At 32.4% G+C, this 22,373-nt stretch overlaps 1 protein-coding gene across 2 annotated transcripts in view; it reads left to right on the forward strand.

Moving 5' to 3' along the window:
- LOC143222541 (zwei Ig domain protein zig-8-like) overlaps positions 1-22,373 on the forward strand; it is a 118,910-nt gene that overhangs the window by 35,770 nt on the left and 60,767 nt on the right. The window lies entirely within an intron of this gene.

Below are 22,373 nucleotides of genomic sequence, written 5' to 3' on the forward strand. Positions count from 1 at the left end.
CTAGCTGCCTTCCCTATGATCTTACATTACTAAATTAGGGACTGTTGGTGTAGATAGCCCTCGTGTATCTCTCTGTTAAATTAAAAAAAAAGTTAAATGTAATTTCTAACAAAGCATCGAGTTCTTAGTTAATTTTTCTTACATTCAGAATACATATCAGGCTGTTTTTAAAATTGTAAGAAGTCTAAGTAATGAGATAAGGAGAAAGTTAACGAAGTCATTATTAGGTAAACAGACAAAAAAATATTAGTAATCAGTTCCATTAACTAAAAAGGAATATAAAAAAACTGTAAAGTGACAATTAAAAGAGACAATACTCAAATAATGTAATGTGATCTCTAACCAAAATTAACACTGTTTTGTCAAATTAAAAAAATAAAGGCTTAATACTGCGACATAAAAAGTGCCAAAAACATTCGTAATGATGGGAAGCCCGCTTGAAGTAAAAATGTTTCTCCAAATGGCTGGTATGGGTATTAAAACGTTTATTAAAATATTCGGCCTTCTTATTTCATCTTCAGGTTAACTTTGTTAACCATACCAGCCATCTGGATGTACATTGTTTTTCAAAAATATTTTTTTCATTAAGATATTAATTTGAAATTTAGCAAATTAGTGAATAAAAGCTAATCGAAAATTATTCAGAGGCATAACAAATGTTTTATATGTTACAATATATGTATATTACTGAACTATTTTAGTACGTTCACTGACTGTATGAGCTGGCAAGGACTGTCAAAAGAGAAGGCAGTTAGTAAATGTCACCATCCGCCAACGAGTTATCTGGTCGAACAACGGGCTTTTTGACTGTCCTACTGTTAGGTCCTTACAGCTAAAAGGTTGTGCGTGTTTGGTTAATGAATTCCAATCCGCGATTCGCAGTCCAACGCCCTAACCATTAGGTCATGGCAAGCCTCATGATATCTGTGGAAATTTAATTTGTTTCCATCAACGTAGATTTTCAAGTATGTTTTAGGTGGTAAACTGAAATTATCTATTTTACAACTGAACAATCTGCCGTTTTGAGTACTACGATTTTTTTTGCTAAATTCTGACGTACGTACAGCATTTGTAATGAAAAACTTCTGTTGCTTTAACTTCAACCAGAGCTTCTGCCATTTCGTACGGATTATTCTAGTGTACTTCACTAAGCTAAAATAATTACAGTAGTTGTGTGTGAGCAGTGAATGTTTGTATTGTTTTATTACATGTCGAAACTTCAAATGCGCATGCTTAAAATTAGCAAGCCACTTTGAAAAAAAACAACAACAAAAGAAAAACGTTACTTGCAACTATATATTCATATGTATTTAACAAAGTACCTGTTATTCATTATACTTACGTGTACTCCTGCATCAATAAGAAAAACCTTGTTAGCTTTATCGTGACGAACGAAAAACATTTATGTTTTGCAAAAATAGAATTACTGAATGAAACTAAAGTACAAATACCCTGTAGACTGTATATTTCAAACTTAATACGATGCGTGTACATACATCTGTATCTATTGATATAGTGTTAAGGCGTGCGACTCGTAATCTGAGGGTCGCGGGTTTGCATCCTGGTCGCGCAAAACTTGCTCACCCTTTCAGCCGTGGGGGCGTTATATTGTGACGGTCAATCTCACTATTCGTTGGTAAAAGAGTAGCCCAAGACTAGCTGTCTTCCCTCTAGTCTTACACTGCTAAATTAGGGACGGCTAGCACAGATAGCCCTCGAGTAGCTTTGTGCGAAATTCAAAAACAAACAAACTATTGATATAGTAGGGAGATACCAGGTGAGACAGCGGTAAATCTACAGATTTATAAAGCTAAAATCAATGGGTTCGATTTCTCTAGATGGACACAGTAAATAACCCAACGTGGTTTTGTTATTAAACATACACACTAACATATAACCAACTAAGTTTTCGAAAGTCAGATTAGAATTTCCAATAACATATACTTTCAGGACGACCATTCAAGAAAACATGTGTTTGTGTTCTCTCTGTAACGCTCACAAAACAATATAGTATATCGAATGTTATTGCTGTTATTCTAAAGACCTGCTTGCGCTGTTAGCTTGGAATCCCTCAAGTAACACAGAGGTTTGTCTGCAGATTTGCAAAGCTAGAAACCAGGTTTCGATACCAGTGGTGGTAAGAGCACAGATAAACCTATCATGTAGCTTTGTGCTTAACTTCAAACTAAGTGTATACTTTTTATCTAGGACTGATCTAAATCTCATTAGCTGGCTAAAATTCTGGAGTTATTATTGGGATTACGGCCGAAACTTTCTTTAACAGCAAAGGTACTTAATTGATTAAACATTTAAGTAATAAAGTAAGAAAACTATATTTAATTAGCTATGCTAATGGCAAGGAGAATTTTAGTTTCGATCTATATATTTAGGTTACTCTGGTCGTGAGTTACAAATAATATTCTTTAAATTCCATTATTAAAGGAATTACAAAACACAGTCTACAATAGTTTCTAATAAAGTGTAACAATTCATATCTTTAATCATTACTAACGTATCACATAATCAAAAGTCAGAAAAAGTACACCTTTAACACATTATTGTTTATTGGACTGTTTGGATAAAATCTTATACAAACACACACAATCTACAAAACATTGGGATAACACCCGAATTTCTGCTGGTACAAGAGTATATCTATGGATTTACAACACTAAAATAACATGTTTGATACCCCTTGGAGGATACAGCAGATAGCTATGATGGGGCTTTGCTATAAGAAAAACGCACACGAAAATTAAAATCGCTCATTAGTGCATAATGCCACTAAAATTTCAATATCCTTTAAAAAGTAGCACGTGAGGCACGTAGTGGAAAGGAGATCCCAGTTTAAAAAAGAAATTCTTTGTTTTATTTGAAGTAATTCACGAAGTGTCAAAATAAATGGCTTTTCTTTAGCAAAAGACAACAACAAAAAACAAAACAAAACGTAATGAATGAGAAGGAAGAGGTTCGTTGAATAAAAAATTACATAAAAATCAGTTCTTTATCAGCATATATGAAGTAATTTGCAATGTTCTCAACATGCTCGTTAAATGAAAACAAAATTATTTCTCTAGTTATATTATTTACTTACTTATTAATATTTAGTGTTTGAATTTACGATAAAAGGACTTTAAAAAATTAAAGAAACGTATTTTGAGTGATATTGAATTGTTCATACTTCAGTTAAGATTTCTAACAATATTAAAATATTATTTTCTGAACGTGTTGCTTGTATAGCGAACCTACTCGAAATTCAAAAGTATTTTAAACTGGTAACTTACTTGTGTCATCGAACGCGTTCGCCTTTTCCGCCGTGGAGACATTATAATCTGACGACCGATTCCACTACTCATTAGTAAAGAGTAGCCCAATAGGTGTAACTGGGTGATGTAGACAGGCTGCTTTCCCTCTACTATTTTATTTCAAAATTAAATAAGGCTAGCGCAAGTATTCTTTGAATATTTTTGCGCGAAATTCAAGAAGCAAACAAACAAACTTGTAAGTGCACTAGATAGATCATGAATACAAAAGCAATGACTTGCACTAATATGAATGTTTTGTATTAAGTTTTAAATGTACAGCAAATACCATTCGTTTTAATTAATTATCTTTCATTGAATGTATTTCTGATGAGACAATGTTTATAGTTTTGAATTGACATTAATACTAACGGTAGACAATGAATATTGGAACTTGGAGGCCTTGTGGTTAGAGTTCGAATATGTTCGCCCTGTCAACTGTTCATCGGTAAAAGGTTAGCCTAAGAGATGGAGGTAGGTGGTGATGACTAGTTGCCTTGCATCTAGTCTTTCACTGATCAATTAGAGATGGCTAGTGTTGATAATTCTCGTATAATTTTGCGCGAAATTCAAAACAAACCAAGCTTGTAATACGGTGTTTACAGAGACCATCTGGAGTATTCCTCTGTGATGGAATGTGTAACTTTAAAACACAACTACATACAATTCTTAAAGTATGCTCAGATAGCTAGAAATTTTTTGAATTACTACAACACTAAAGCAATTTGCACAACTTTGCACTTATGATGAATATGTTAACATGTCGTTCCGCTTTTTGCTGGTCTTTCTTTGTGTTTAGAATAAAGTTCCTTTCTCGTCGTTATGTCAGTTATTTTATGAGAGTATTTCGAACATGCATAATTCATTATTTTCTATTATCCACTTTACACGTACGAGTTCTCAATTTCTGCAAGAAAAGGGTCATTAATGTAAAGTCTTAGATTGTTACGCCGTAATAAGCATTCTAAGCCTAGCTGTTTAAATTAATAAGAACTGTTGTCTTCATTTTAACAACTTTACTAATATTTGTTTAATTTATTATGTAATTTTTGCTTGTTTGATTTCTCTAATAAAGTGTCACAATTTTCTGGATGTATGCAAAAATGAATGTGAATATGACTTGAAAGGTTTCTCAATACGTTTAATACTGTTAAACTAAATTCCTGGTCATATAAACAACTTTTAATTTTATGTGTTGTATTTTTATTAAAAAAGGAAAAAACGTGCAAAAGAAATGAGATTAATTTTTGCCACACTGTTTGTTTAAGTAGGATCAGTGACACGTTTGCCTTTGGAATCCCAGGGGCTGCTTTCATATTAGCGTTCTTTCCGTATTTATCATTTTGACTCTTTAAACAACTAATGATGTTTGTCGCACAAGACAGCGGTAATCAGACCTGTCTCAGTGTTCCTTATTCTATCTTCAACATTCGTAGCACACAACACTTTTCTCTAATTTCAAACGAGATTGTAAGCACAGAATTTTTTTTATCTCGTTTTAGCGTAGAAGTTGGCAGTCGCACATGAGGCTTAGTGAAATGTCACAGAAAGGCAAGATATTAGTGATGAAGGAAAATTAGTTTCTAGGTAACTCAGTATTTTCTTCACTGGTAATTAGATATTCGAGTAGGTTATACAAGATGTTCCTTACTGGAAATTAGAACTTTGAGTAAGTAATACAAGATGTTCCTTATTGGAAATTAGAGCTTTGAGTAGATAATACAATATGTTGGTATTTGGTATTTTGAGCCTGTTCATATAATATAGCCCCCCAGTAGCTCAGCGGTATGTCTGCGGACTTACAACGCAAAAAAAAAAAACGGGTTTTGATACCTGTGGTGGGCAGAGCACAGATAGCCCAGTGTGTAGCTTTGTGTTTAATTCGAAACAACATCATATAATATAATTATTTTATTACAAGACTATTAGGAAGGAAGAGTCCATTATTGTCAACTAGGTAATACTAAAAATCTAGAGTTCAATTCCCCACAGCGAACACAGTGTAGATAGTCCATTATTTAGGTTTGCGCTAATAAACAGCAAGATCGAATATTTATTGGTTAAACAGAACAAATAAGTGTGTGTGTGTGTGTGTGTTTCTTAAAGCAAAACCACATCGGGCTATCTACTGAGTCCACTGAGGGAAATCGAATCCTTGATTTTAGCGTTGTAAATACGTAGACTTACCGCTGTACCAGTGGGGAACCAGAACAAATAAAAATAACGTGTATCTGACAGAAATAGTGACTTTACTGTGTTTCGTAACGAAGTGTGGAAACAGTTTGCGTTCGAAAATAGATAAATTGCCAGATATAATAATTAAACAACGCAACGTTTGCCACGGATAATTTTCCTTGCATGAAAATGCCAAGATGTCATACCTTTCCGTCTGATAGTCCTTAATGATCAAATAACGCGAAGACCGCTACGGTACTAGGCCCTTGCACCTATTTCTGTTTGTTTTTATTAAATTTCGTTTTCATGCAAGATTGCCACGTTCACTAGAATAATTTCTAACAGCGCTTACACGTGTGTTAGTCATCGTAATATCAGATGTTGCGGTTGGATGTTGTTCGTGTTTGTTATTAAGCACAAAGTTATATAAAAGACACAATTTTCCTTCACATTTTAAGGGCACAATTTCTTACCAATCTGTACATAATTTAGAAACTTAACACGTTTGGCTGTCGTTGGGTCTAGGCCTAGAAGTATAAATAATTTAGACAAAGCTATAGATTTAGTGTTACAAACTATTTAGTCCCAAGTTGATTGCCACATTATTTCACTATTTTTATTTTGTATTTTTAGTAAAAGATAATTGATTGTTGTTTAAGGCTCATACCGTAGTAGCCTTGGCATGGCCAGGTGGTTATGACACTCGAGGGTCGCGGGTTTGAATCCCCGTCACACCAAACATGTTCGCCCTTTTAGCCGTGAGGTCATTATAATGTGACGGACAATCCGACTATTCGTTGGTAAAAGAGTAGCCCAAAAGTTGGCGGTGGGTAGTGATGACTAGCTGTCTTACCTCTAGTCTTACACTGCTAGCGCAGATAGCCCTCGAGTAGCTTTGCACGAAATTCAAACCAAACCAAACCATAACGTAATAAATTAATATGTAGGATTTTACGTTAAATTATTTTTATTTGCAACTTTCAGCACTCTTACCGGAACTTTCATCATGCTACAACATAGTGCATACAGTAAATCGTTGCCCGTTGCAGGCACTGCCATGTGGGAACTTAGCATGGCCAGGTGGGGTAAGGCGTGCGACTCGTAATCTGAGGATCGCGGGTTTGCATCCCCGTTGCACCAAACATGCTTGCCTTTTCAGCCGTGAGGGCGTTATAATGTAACGGTTAATCCCATTATTCGTTGGTAAAAGAGTTGGCGGTGGGTGGTGATGACTAGGTGCCTTCTCTTTAGTCTTACACTGCTAAATTAGGGACGGCTAGCACAGATAGCCCTCGAGTAGCTTTACGCGAAATTCAAAAACAAACAAACAAAACCGTCAAGTGGGCCTAATGCTCGCACATAAAATTATTTTAACGCGGAAAAAAAGTCCGTGTATAACTCCCTTGTTTCAGAAAATCACAATTACTTTGAGTTTTGCTTGAAATACAGCTAACTTAAGGTGCTTTAAAATTTCATCTTTAACGACCAAAAAGTCAAACATTATTGTATATTGGAAAATAATAACTAATGAAAAGCTAACACAGCTATAAACGTGTGTCATTGACGGGTCTGTAAATAGTCCTCAGTTTCTCTATTGCTTGCTTTTTATTTTAGCTAACAGGCTGGAACCAGAATCCTTAAAAATATCTAAATTATACATGCGTACACTTTACTACGCAAAATCATTGAATTGAAAAGACATTAGTAAGTGATCCATCATACCAATTGTTATAATTTCGATTCAAAATAACTCAGCATTATTCAAAGCTAAACAAGTGTTTTATATTTTTGTGCTTCGATCATCGTCGAAAGATTGTATTTGCAAGAATTTCTCTTATTTTTTTATCTGTGTTTAATGAGAAAGGAGCAACGTATTATTTACATATCGTGATAACTATCATTAGAAAACATGTTTGGATGTATTCTTGTGTTGCGTAAACTCTCATGTAATTTAGAATCTTGCAACCATGATGAACATAAAAGTAATACAATACTTCATTGTATTGAATTTTAATGATGTATTATAAGTGTAATATACTACAAACGCATATTAAAAGATTTTGTGTAAGATTACATTTGTAATTGTAACCCATATTTTGGTAATGAATATTCTAATATCAAACAGTTATGTAAATTATATCTGAAGATGCTGCAAAGGTGAAACGTTGGTTTAAATAAAAATATATTCTTTTATTTTAACTAGACTGTAAAGGTCTTTTTTCTTAACTTTTATCAAAATTTATACACAAATACCACTTCGATTATTTCGCATTCAAAATCTAATTTCCTGAGCCTATACTTCATTTTCAGATGAATAAATATACAAAAAATAACATATGGCTAAAAGGCCACTAATTACACCAGGAAATGACACATATTATTCTACCTCCTGCAAGACAGCCAGTTTCCACGTGAGGTACGTTTAACATCCGAGTTTGTATACTTCGTGTTAAACTCAAATACAGGGCCTGACAAGCAAATATCCACTCTAATGGACCATACGGCTCGGCATGGCCAAGCGCGTTAAGGCGTGCGACTCGTAATCTGAGGGTTGCAGGTTCGCACCCCCGTCGCGCCAAACATGCTCGCCCTTTCAGCCGTAGAGGCGTTATAATGTGACGGTCAATTCCACTATTCGTTGGTAAAAGAGTAGCCCAAGAGTTGGCGGTGGGTGGTGATGACTAGCTGCCTTCCTCTGGTCTTGCACTGCTAAATTAGGGACGTCTCAGTACAGTGGGCTAACAATATACTCACTTAAATACCTGTTGAAGAATCCGCAAGCGATTGCGGCCCTATGTTCCTAGATGGAATCTAATGGTGATGACTAACTAAACTCAACTACACTGGTCTGACATTAGGCAAGCTGACCGATAATATTTAATTAAATTTTAAAAGGAAATGAAAGATTAGAATTTTAAGCAATTTTTTAAAACAAATTTGTTTAATTAATATACGTTTCTTGTCTGAGAGAACAAAGTTAGAGAAGTGCAATATAAAGAGTTAAAGACAAATTTATAAACCTGAGAATATATTTCTGTGATAGAGAATACATGCTATAAAATATAAAGAAACACTGAATAAGATACTAAACTCATGAACAGTCTTTGCTCAGTAACCTCAATTAATTTTTATTATATTGACACACACATATCGTGATCACGAAAACATATTTTTCGGATTGAAGTTGCTTGGCAGGTTTAAATATATATTATTAATTACTAAAATATCAAAAATAAAAATAATAAATTTTTGTGAACTCTCTGTTTGAAAGCTACATTAAGATGTTGCTCACCGACACAGAATATATTACATTAAACATAGAAAAATAAACTTGTATTGTAAACAAGTTGTTTCAATGTTTATTGATGTTATTTTTACATAAGCTGTTGGTATGACCTCTTTTATTTTACTACATATCCTAGATTGAATTATAGTCTTACATCAATATGTGAATATCTCTTTGTTCTGCTCAGCTAGTATTCAGTGCTAAAACAGCTTCTTAAAATATATTTTATTACAATTTACAGCTTTTTACAGTAAGATTAGTTTTTAGAACAGATGCGACGTTTTGATTATTGGTGCGTAAATTATCAATAATATAAGTATTTAGAAAACTAATCTTACTTAGTGTAAAAGCTGTAATAAAATATATTTTATTAGTTAGAAAACTTAAAATTAAATTATTAGCTTTTTAAAACGTTGTACCGTACTGTTGCAAAACAAAATTATTTTTATTTTGAGCTATGAGATATTGTACAAATATCGAAAGTATTATAGATTTCCTATTAGTTTGTTTCTTTCATTCTTGCCTCCGCTAGTACAGCGGTAAGTCTACAGATTCACGATACTTAAGTCAGGGGGTTCGATTGTCTTCCGTGGACTCAGTAGATAGCCCGATGTAGCTTTGCTATAAGAAAACACACACACCATTTTTATTTTTTACTATTATAATGAAGTAAAAATAAAGTATAATTGACTTTAAATCGTCATGTACAGATATGCAGGTTTATAATGTAAATACACTGTTTAAAATTAAGAAGACGTCTTAGAGGATTCCCCGATGTGGAAAGTATTAGAATTCGAGATTCAATTTCTCGCTTTGAAAAGATCGTAAAATATCCATTTTGTGGCTTTGCCAACGAACCTGCGCCTTATACGTAGATTACTGACATGAGACAAAATTCTGGTAAAATTATACATGATTTATTTGTTTTTTTATGAGCCAAGAAAGCAACCCACTGATTTCGCACACTAAAACACCTAAAATAGATCCTTGATAATAAATAGCAACATAGACTATTATCAAAAGAAAAAATATATATATTTGGATTTCCTTAAGTAATTGCACATTCTAAAATTTTGTTAAAGGGACTGTAGGTGTAAAGAAAAAGTTTGATGCAGTTTAGTGTAATAGTGTTCTTTCAAAATTGATATACTTGTTTAAAGTATCATATGTATAATGTATCATTTCTGTTTAAAAGAACTGTTTTATTGATTTTCACATACCTAAAGAAGACGGTTCATAAAGACCTGCCTTTTCTTCATTTGTACAAAGTATATTAATAATATAATTAATTATAAAAAAAACTTTAATGCACACGAGAACTCTTCGATATGAAGATCCATTTGAATGTAAGACTTATATCACATTTCATTGGAGATATAAAAAAGGGTTGAGCTCTCATTGATTTAGAAACATGATGTAATCTAGAAAGAGTGAAACTATATAACAATGAAGCTCAACTTATCACATTTTAATCTGTAAAAAAAATATTTGGAAGTAACGAAACAAACGTAAATAATATTATGTTTCTTTTTTCATTACCGAACCTTCAACTTATGATAATTATTTATGAGTAATCTTTGAGAAATTTGGTGTTATAAATACTCCCAGAGCTGAGGAGCAAGCCTGAAGATTTCAAACGTTAAAAGCCTTGTGTTTATGCGTACGGTGGGCACGGCACGAATAGCCTGTTGTTTAACTGTTTGTTTAAGAAACAAACAAACAAGCACACAATCAAAGACAAACAAAAGTATTACAATATTGTGAATAAAGTTGAAGTAAGCTGAAGTCAAAGAAACAAATCAAGGGTGTGCCATTTCAAAGAATGTTAAAATTCATTAAATTATCGTTTCAATGTTCCAATATATATATGTTTTTTTATTTGTGTGTAACGGTTAGATGTATATTATACAAGATTCAGTTTTATGTCACCATAACACATCTTCTCTATGCTCAAGTTTGTGTTGGCATAAAGAATAGCTCTTAGAAATATAAAAATACGAAGTTTTAACAGGGCCCCACCCCTTATTTAGAGGTCTGCTGAAGTAGCAGAACAAAGTGTGTTTACCATGTTACCAGTGATCTTCTGGTTTTAAAGTGTCCTTTTTATTATTCCAGCTTTACATTTTGTTAGGCATATCACAATATACTGTTTGCTAGCAGGCTCATTTCTTCTGAATGTTGGTGAATACCTTCTGTGGTTGTTATTTCTGTATTACTGTTGTATAGAAAGTAGATATCATGCCACTCTAGTTGGATTGCTTTTTTCATAGGAGCGTCTCTTGCGAATTTCTAAGCTTCAACACTTAACTTTATCCCTGTACGACTCGAACACATATTTAAGTGATGGATGTACCATCCATTTGCCTCGACTCTGCGATGCATTTAGCCACCAATCACTCTGGATTTCAAACAGTACGATATACAGGTCAGTTGCAAATATTATGTTGGTGCCGCTATTTAGTTGCACTTCGTTACTTTAAGCAATCCAGAGAAGACGTGCTTTATATCTTTCTGCACCATCTTTGTGCTTGTCGTGGGAAGCGTGAATATTTCGCCAACGTGGTGATGGAGTTACTTGTTTTTATGAGACAGCTGACTGACCACCATGATCTTTGAATATGTACTCACAGATTTTTCCTGTTTTTCTCTCTGACTAGTCAGTACAGATTCTGTCTAAGCCGATTTTCATAGATTCAAGTGGCAACAACTGTTTACTCCCCATGAGGAAAGTCTGAGCTACAGTAGCAACTAATTATCTCATTAGTGGATGTGTATCACCTCGCTACTTGATACTGTTTAATGAGGCACCTTTTAATCAAGTAACTTTTTGCTTTGTTTGTGTCTTCTGGGTGGTTATAGAGATAGAAATATAAATGAAAAATGTTAGTAGCTCGATGATGGAAAATAAAATTTTACCCTGCAAACTTCTTGTGAATAACTCTATTGTAAGCATTGCTGATGAATCATGGGGCAATTGAGGCTTTTTAAGAGTAACGGATCCTTGATGGGGAAGGCTGAAGTACATCCTGTGGCTGGTCTTAAACATGTAGTTTTATTTTACAATTTTACCTAGGTGCTTTTGTTTTGTTTGCTCATTTGTTTGTAATGAAGCACAAAGCTAAACAATGGGCCATCTGTGCTCTTTCCATCATGGGTACAGAAAACCCGGTTACTAGTAGGTTAAGTCCGCAGATATATCACTGCGCCACTAGGAGGCTATCTAGGTACACAACACTCTTTAGGCTAATTCGTAATGCATAATCTAGAATAAAGGGGATACGACTTCTGTAGACGTACACTTGATTAATGATATTGAGTTGTTTGCCAAAGGTTATCCCCAGGTATTTCAGTTTTATTTTAGACAGACGATACTGTCTGCCAAGGATGGTGTTGGTTTGTCATCATCAGCATGTCTGATTTGGCAAGAATGATTACTTATATTGTGTCACTACACCGTTTACTTACCATACTAAGAGATAATTTCATATTGTTTATGATCTCATCTTTGTAGTGCCTTTGATTTACCATAGAATGTCGTCAAAATGTTTTTACATAGCGTTTAGTTGGATTGTGAAGACGGGTTTGAGGCATGATTTAGATACTGAAGAAGATTGGCAAAAGTGAAGATTTTTGAGGCAGATCATTGTCTGATTACCTTCTTCCATACTTCATGATGTATTCTCTAGTTGTTGGCGCAGCTTCGACATTTTATACTGATGCACATTCTAAGCGTCTTGTCAGCAGGAATGGCTGGCAGAATCTGTTGTAGCCATCTTCCAGATCTAAAGTAATTGTTAAACTATTCAGTCAGAGCTTTTAATATATAGCTACAGTGGTTTAACTTGGTTAGAAAGTCACGGTCTTCTGGGGGTCTATAGAATATTCAGTTATTGATACTTAAGATACATGTGATCTTTTCAGAATTTGAATAAGAATTTTATAAAGACAACAGCTAATATCTTCTGGATATCACTTATTGCTCAGTTAAATCGATATTCTAATATTAATCTCAACAGGCTTGCTTTTGTAAGCCTCTTAAAGATGGAGATTTTAACATCATCAAGTCCTGGAGCTCCAATTTTCGATGTATTCGCCACTTTGTTCGTTATGCACAAGTTAAAGTGATTTTTGTACCTTCATTTAGTTATAGCTCAGAAATGAACTTAACTTAAACCTCTATTGGTTTTAACCACGGTCACATTGGTTAATATATATATGCATATTAGGGTCTCTCTGAAGTGGGGTATTATCATTATCGTAAGTGACTAACATTGTTATATTTTTGTTCCCAAGCCAGCCAGATTGAAGTGTTTGAAAGATTGACCTGGCTGCAAAGTTCGTGTCATTTCACATTTGTGCTTTAGAATATCCTTCAGATAGCACAAGCGCTTTTCTAAACTTTATCATTATCACTGTTCTACCATTATTTGGTTTTTCTTTAGCAGAAGTTATCCTTTTGACTTTGTTGTATTGTATAGAGATTCTTGGGTGTATAAGTGTTATGAGACAGCTTGATATCCTTGAACAGGTTTCTAGATTATTTTATATTCTTATGTCTCCCATTTTTCACTTGCACATCACACACAAGGCACTTACTGCTGAAGTTATAGTTAATATAACCCTGAACAGGTTTAGCAAAAACAAAGCCTGCACAGAAATCTCTGTCTTCTTTGCACTCAATCATTTTTGTATGTTCTTCCAAATTTAGCGTTTTAAGATTGATTGTTGTAATGTGAAGAACAGAAGGGAAACTTTGCCATTACATTTTTTTTTTTTACCTCGATACCTTGTACAGAGATTGACATTGAAGTATTTTTCTACTAGATAAATAGAATATATATATATACACGATGAGTATTGGTAACCTTATACGGCCAAGATGGGTGGTTTGAAGCTTGTAATAGTGATTGTTCTACAAAGAGCTGCCATATTGTTCGTAATAGAATTGTAATGGTCACCCTTGTCTCTAAGTCAACATATGGCATGAAATTAAAACCAGTGAAAGCGAATTTTTTAAGATGTGGGGGCTGGTCAGTCAAGCTTCCCCTGCTGAGTGAGTGCCCGATATTTTATGCTCTCGCGAATACACGTCAGAATGCTATTTGCTTATGCGTTAATGTTTGTATAGAACAAATTAACAGCTAATTGTTTTGATCTTCTGTTTCTGGCTCTTCCACTTTAACAAACTATACGAGTGATGCTCTATTATAAGAAGGATGTAGACTGACCAGTAGGGTATAAGAATATACTCACACCATCATAAAGCCATTTGGCACATGTTCTTATGAATATCAGGCATGCTTATAACCAGCAAGTAGACATCTCTGTGTTGTTTACACCCTCTCGCGAGATCATGGCAAGGTGTCCTCGCTGCGTAGCAATGTATTAACATACCCAGAACATATGGCATTATTTACAAATTGCATTTCTATATTGTATTGGTTGTTGATTCTATCTATATTCAATCGCTATAATGATTTATATAACTAAGCCCCAGGTGGGTAACATTAAAACTAGTCTAACCGGTATAGTCTTTATCTCATTCTTAATGATTTATACACGAACTAAAACTAAACTGAAGCTAACATTAATTTAGATCTATAATTATTCCAGTGTTAGTACTGTACTGGTACTTATATTTTAATTCGTAGTAATTCTAACTGTTATTAGAGTTAAGTTCTAGATTTATAAGTAACACGTAATAATATTGTAGTCCTGTCTATAACTAAACACACGATAAAAACGTATGTAACAAAAAGAAACTTGAATTAAGTGTGCTCTTGTCTTGAAATTGGAAGATGATAATATGTTTTGATTCTATATGATGAGCAATTCTGAAAGCACCTAAACTAAACCGATGGTAAATTGTAAACCGACGGTAAACTGTGTTTTTACAAATAACTTAGTAGTATCTGTAACATATCAGTTAAATAACCTTCCAATTTTATGAAATATTAGGACATATTATTAGAGCAATAAAAACTTAAACAGTTTGTACACCATTATAAAATATTTAATTTTTTACGGTCCGGTGGTACAGCGGTATGTCTGCGGATTCACACCGCCAGAAAATGGGTTTTGATATCCTTGGCGGGCATAGAACAGATAGCCCATTGTGTAGCTTTGTAATTAATTTCAACCAAATAAATAATTTCCTTCTTTTCTCTCTTTGCTTTCCCTTCCCCTTTACCGTCTCTTCTCCCCCTTTTATATATTCCATATCATAAAAAAACAACCTAATTGTGACTATGATTCAACAGTTTGGTTAGTCTTTATATTATAGCAGGTATTAACCTGGTTTGATTTTAAAGTGGGCCAACGAACACTGATATTAAGCCTCGTTAACCATTGTACGACAATCGTACTGCACTACATTTCATAAGGGCTTGTGGGCAGCTATAAAGCGCTGCGCCCTGTTTTCTACCCTTTCCACGAAGAATCATATTCAACAAACGATTGGCTTGATACAATTCATTAAAATAATAATAAATATATTGTTTAATATTCATGGATTTCAAACTCTTTTTCTATTTCAAATTGTTTTATAATTGAATTCCTTAAAGGTTTTGAATTAAAATTATTTACTTTTTTACTTTAAGATTTTAATCATAAAGTTTATTCACTTTCAATCACTACTGGCACATTTTAATGCAACATATTAATTAATTCCAAGCTAGTTATTGAGAACTTTTGTTTTGTTAGAATAACACATATGTCATGTTAGCCATGTCTTTCTCATCCTGGTGTACGGAAAATTAAAAGTTTAAAAGTTGATGTTTACTTGTTTCATTTTAATAGCTACATCAAACATTTCTCAGTCATCTAACTGATTATTTAAACTTATAAAATTCTCTTGTTTTCAAACATTTGGATCACATAATAATATATTACAATCAAATTGCCAAATCATAGTTATACTTATGAAACAATAATTATGAATATATAATGATAATGTTCAATTTTGCATCCCTGAAACATATACGCTTTTCCTGAATCGCTTTCCTTCGTTAATTTCTGGATTCATTTTGACATCATTATTGTAAATAAGGGCAACTTGTTCTTAGTTTAAATTTTAATTAATGTAGTAAAGTATCGAGACAGTATTTTTATCTATTACTTTTGTATTTGTTGTTTTTTCTTAAGATTTTTATTTCGTAACTTGTTCATTGTATTGTCTAAAATCTAATGATTACTAACTTGTTTCAAGATGGTTTATAAATTTAAACAGATGATTGCATTTTCTAATTATGGAAGATTTTAAAGCTATCCTTAATTTTTACTTAACGTTAAATATCACCATTACATGAAATTCAACTTTAAAAACATTACAATTGTTTCAGTGAGTTACATTCTCTGTAAAAGTATCGAAATTATCCTATGTACTTCAGATGATCATGTTAAAGTGAGTTAGGAAGCGTTGATTAAAATCATGAACTTACGTTTTTCTTTCTTTTCCGCTCTGAATATAATTTATCCAAAGTTTATTATCAAAACTTATCTCGGAAAGATCTAATACAATGTAGAAAATAAGAGTAATAAAATAATATTTTCTCGCTAGTATGACAAGTGAAAGTTACCTAAAAATATAAATTAATAACATTTAACGTCATTCCTATCTTTTGTAGAAAAACACACACAATATTATTTAATCATTCTTATGTCTTATAAATCATTGATGTAAGGAAAATTATTAGTTATTTTTACTAGTTTTCCTAATTGATACAAAGACATTTAATTGTGAAAATAAGGTAGCACCTAGTGATTTTTTAAACCACAAAGTTTTCAGAAGGTTTAGATGAGATTTTAAGAATCAAATTGTAAAAACCTTTAATAGTATAGTATCTTTCAGATATATGTTGCACAAAAAAACGTGAAACAGATGAATATGACATCTGTGTTTAAATACAAAGTCAGAAAGTTACGGTTAGATTAACTGAGCTTTGAAATCAAGATCTAAGTTTTAGTACCAAAGTAAGGATGTAAGAGAAAACTATGTACCAGTTGATGAATAAATTTTGTTTGAAGTTTGTTATTTGTTTTATGAAAAATTTGTTTTCATTTTAGAGTTTTGGGTGAATTTTTTAAGACTGTTGGAAATATAGTTATGTAAACAGCTCAGGGTCTTTTATACCTTCTGGCTGCATTATAAAAGTGGACATTTCAAAACATGATGCAAGTACTGTGAAAATCGAAGTATCCACCATACATATGAGACAAACTCAATAATAACAACACAATATTTTTTTCTCTAAAACATAGTGATGGTTATGGAGATTTCGGTTATTGTTGAATGCCATAGACAAAATTTTTATAAATCACCTTAAAGAATGAATGAATTATAGTGGAAATATTCTGTAGAAATGAGAAGCTAAAGATGCACACGACCGTTTCAAATCATCCTATAAATAATAAGTATTTCTGTGTGGTTTAAATATGTAATACGTTACTCACTACTAGTAGTTTAAACTACTTTAAGTAATTGGATAAATACCACCAATATGAAAGGCCTACACTCTTTCATGCAACACTGATGTTCTGTGAGTTCGGGAAAACTAGTTGACTGAAAAAAGAGCAACGAATCAGAAAATAGTTACGCCTGTACGTCATGCTTTCTTCATCTACACGTTTTGGTTAAAAAAATAAAAACAAAAACAAACTGAAAACAAATGACCAATATCAGCCAATTCAACTTGAATGTTAAAGTCGTGGAATTAAACTGAACTTGTAAACGCTCATGCTGCATAAAATCATTACTTCTCTTGATTATTTACAAAATGGTAATTTAATAATCATAATTTATGTATTAGGCAAGTGAAAAACACTTTGTATTATTATATATTCAGAAATTTGTAAATGACAAATCACAAACTTTAAAAAATACGAACTTGTAGTAATTAGTTTTAAGGTATGAAAGTTGGTAATAGTACGAAAGTTTGAGTTTTTCATCAATTTTAGAAATCAAGTTTGTAATGGTGACATTCTAACATTGTTCATTAAATGCAAGTTCATTTGTTTTTAAAACATCTGAAACACATTACTGCAAAATCTTTATTATCTGTAAGGGAAGTACGTGATAATTTACAACAAGATTTAAGTAGTTGGAAAGAACAATGTGACAGAAAGTAATACAAAGAAGTACCATGACAAAGTAGATGGTGTTTGTGGAACTCATAAAACTATAGGTTTAGTGTTGTGGCTATTACACGCTACAGGGCACTAGTGATAAACGTACTTACTGTTGGTCTCGAGTAATAATAATTTTTTCTGTAAACTGTTTTAGTGGTTAAGACGTGTCATACAGCGAGATGGATATACTAAAGATCCAGAGCCACAGAGTTCTGAACCTTTAAATGCCCGCTGTTTTAAATTTCTTCACTTCCGGTGGGGACACTGCACTATATTGAGTAATAATACTGCTATTGCCAGTTGCACTATTCAGAGTACGTAAAGGACAAACATAAATTGAGTAAAACTGCTCATTTTCCATATAAAACACATAGAGTTTGTTACAGTAATTTGTAGGATTAATTGCATTTTCTTCTTTAGAATATTGTTTGTGATTCATACATTGCTAAAGGTCCTACAGTCAATAAAACTATATACCCAGAAGAAATTTGGTGCATAGGTAGTTCAGAAAAATGCGATTAAAAAAACCAATGCCAGCTTCATTTGTAACTAGTCTGTAATTCTAAAGTTATGAACTAAAGTATATACCGACGTTAAACTTTGTTTTGTTGATGGTTAACAATCTTATTCGTGTTCGATGGTAACCATGGCTGTAACATGAGAAGATAGTTTCAGAAATACGGATATTTTCCTGTACTTCCTGATATTATTTATTAAGAAGTCATCTTTTTTTAATGTCCAAGTTATTATTTATTTATGAGTCTCGTAAGATTGAACAGCGAGAAGTAAGTTATTTTGGCTACTTATTAAGAATCATAAATTACTGCCATGTTCGCTGTAATCATTTAGAAATTAAACTGTATATTACTTAAAGATGTATTTGTAAGATGTCTATCTCGTTAAACAAAACATTTTCCAAACTTGATTTATAAAACTATTTCAAGACAAATATCACACTGCACCTTTCTTTACAATTCAACACTTTCACCGCCAAAGAAAACAAGTTTCATCTGTTAATCTATTTTTCATATACAAAAAGAAAATTCCAAACAAGCATTGTTAGGAAGACATATATGTTTCAGTTGTTGAACGAAAAACTTAAAGCAGGTCTGCTTATTTGTTATGGATAAGATGATAAATAAAAATATTTGTAAACTTTAAAATCAATAAAGTATTACTCATTACAGCAAATAAATAAATATATCGTGATAAAGTTTCTTAATAGTTTTCTACAATTTTAGTAACTAATTTGGCATTTAATCGAGAACCTGTTGTGAATAAGCCATATTATCACATAAATTTATAACTAATTTGAGATATGATGACAGATATCTTTCACATCCTTAAGAAAGAACTATCATTACATAAAGTGTTGCATACACGATTTTTGATAAATAATAAAGATAAACATATATTAAACTTTATGAAGATGTATCGAGTACAGCTCTCAATCTAGTTCGGAGTAGACAAATTCGGAAGTTTATATTAATGTAACACCTTTCAAATATGTACATAACTCACTACCGTAATGTCAATACAATGTTACCCGTGCTGTCAAAAACTAACATATATAGTAGTGTTGTATTATACTAATAATTAACGACGACACATCATAACGTTTGATGTAATATTCGCGATAATGTTTTAATGGATACAGCAGTTAGTTACTTTTAAAAATTTTGTGCTATTACAGTAGAAAAATGTCAAGTTACACTGAATACTTATTGATATATATAAAATATACATATATGTATATATAAAGTCGGAGATGGCTTGTTTTTAACTCACAGCTTTGAATTTTAGCACTTATAATTACGTAAGGTATTGCTTTAAAAACATACTTTCAAAAATGATTTGATAAATGCAAACTTAATTAAATTAATTAAGCAATAAAAGAACTTAAGCAAACTTAAGTTTTCGTTGAATAATGAATGTTCAAAAATTATCGTAATCAGACAACTTAGCCAAAATAACACATTGATTAATTAGGTTCGATAAAACCACAGAGGAAAAAAAACGTAAAATTAAGAGTAACAGAACTAGTAGTTTTATACTATAAAATTAATATTTTACTGTGAAACAAAAGCCCTCTGCTAGTACAGAGGTAAGTCTACGGATTTAACACGCTAAACTCAGAGGTTCGATTCCCCGCGGTGAGCTTAGCGGATATCTCGATATGGCTTTCTTATAAGAAAAACACTTTAAACAACATAACGTCAGAGATATCTCTTTATCGTAGATACATGAAAATTAGGTTTAATCTTCAGCTTTGTTGTTTGTATTTTTTAAGCTTTGTAACATCTTAACAAATGTATACAATAATTAATGTACAAAACATAATGATTGAAGTCAGTGATTATCAATTTTTTCTCAGTTATTGTTTGACCTCCTTAAAATGTATCCAACAACCATAAATCTGTTTATATAGTACTTGCATTATTTTTCATCATTATTCGGTTTGAATTTCCCGCAAAGCTACACGAAAGCTATCTGTGCTAGCTGTTGCTAATTTAGCAGTGTAAGACTAGAGGGAAATCATCACCCCCCGCTAATTCTTGGACTACTATTTTACCAACGAATAGTAGGATTGATCGTCGAATTTTAGTGACCTTCACGGTTGAAAGGGCGAGTATATTTGGTGCTACGGGGATTCGAACCTCGAATTACGAATCGAGTGCTTTAACCACCTGGCCCATCATTACTGGATTGAAATATAATTAAATGCTATCTGCATGGTTGTATACTTATATATTTCTCTAGATGTTAATTCAAGAACTAATTCTTTCAGTCACTTAACATGTAGATTTTCTGACATCTTTATTGAAAAGATAAAATAAAAAGTTTTGTAATTCAAGTCACCGTGCGTGTGCGTGTATCATATTTATTTGAGGAAAAGAGATAACTATTTTGTCCTCTCGAAATTACTCTCATGAAATAGCCAAATAGTGGATTATTTAGATCTATTGATAGTCAATAGATAAGTTCAAAAGCATGCGCATACTGTAGTTTCAGGAAACGTTATGTAGAGAATAAATCGAACACAGGTAAAATTAAAGACAAATGAAAATTTGAAATATTTATTCACAATAAAAACAAGCATTGTAAAATATTTCACTCACTGGTCGTCCATATGACATTGAATGGCTGTTGTGGTTGAAAGGAACCTTTCCATACGTGTCCAGACAGGATAAAGACAATGACAATCCCGATTTACCGACATTACTTTCCAAATTCAGACAAAACTTTAAAGGTGCTGTGTACCATAACTTAATGCTGCATACGTCACTGACTTCTAAATATAATTTTTCAGGGAGAAACATACTACTTCATATCGATTTTCCGAAATATTTGAGCTATCTTTTGAGATGCATTCGCCTCTCATCAGGGTGGCCAGACATTGGGTCAAAGTGATACGAGTAGCTAATTGTTGTTGTTTGCAACTGTAACTAAGTAAAACGATTATTAAATTTTCTGACATTTAGAAACTCGGTTAACAATAATTTTATGTTAAACACATAACACTTGCATAAAAATTGAGAAGCTATTTCTTATGTATATCCAACTATTTATTGAAAAGTGAAATTTTTTGGTTGTTAAAATGGTAACGCAGAAGAAACGATTAAAAATAGAAATTATTTTTTATTATTTATTAGCAGATCGAGATTTAACTATGTAATTATTTATTAGTAGATCGAGATTTAATTGTGTCATTATTTATTAGCAGATCGAGATTTAACTATGTAACTATTTATTAGCAGATCGAGATTTAATTATGTCATTATTTATTAGCAGATCGAGATTTAACTATGTAATTATTTATTAGCAGATCGAGATTTAATTATGTCATTATTTATTAGCAGATCGAAATTTAATTATGCCATTATTTATTAGCAGATCGAGATTTAATTATGTCATTATTTATTAGCACATCGAGATTTAATTATGCCATTACTTATTAGCAGATCGAGATTTAATTATGTCATTACTTATTAGCAGATCGAGATTTAATTATGTCATTATTTATTAGCAGATCGAGATTTAATGATAATTTCAATTATTTGTACTCTAATGCGTGAAAATTTTAAAATATAACTTAAATTTATAATACATGCTTGATAAGAGGATAGTCACATAATGACTGTCGGCATGTGATGAGTTGTTTTGTCCGGCATCCGAAAGCTTTGAAAGCTGTTCCACGTTCTGCTAATGATACTTTGAGACTTCGCAGATTTATATTCGTCTGATGACTTTCCACGTGAGTGAAACATTCAACTATCTTCTTTGAGGTCTATTCATGGTTCGTGAACTATTTGGGGCATTTTCAACTCCGAATCACCACATATAACATAGGCTAAATGACAGATCATTTGCATGCTAGATCAGATGTCTGATTTAAATAACAATGAACCAAGGAGTAGGTAATTCATGTTATTGTATAAAAAGGACTTTGTCTTATTATAGCTGCGACAGCACAAATTCTGATC

The sequence above is a fragment of the Tachypleus tridentatus genome, chromosome 8 (assembly GCF_004210375.1).
Source record: "Tachypleus tridentatus isolate NWPU-2018 chromosome 8, ASM421037v1, whole genome shotgun sequence".
In the NCBI taxonomy this organism is placed as follows: Eukaryota; Metazoa; Arthropoda; class Merostomata; order Xiphosura; family Limulidae; genus Tachypleus; species Tachypleus tridentatus.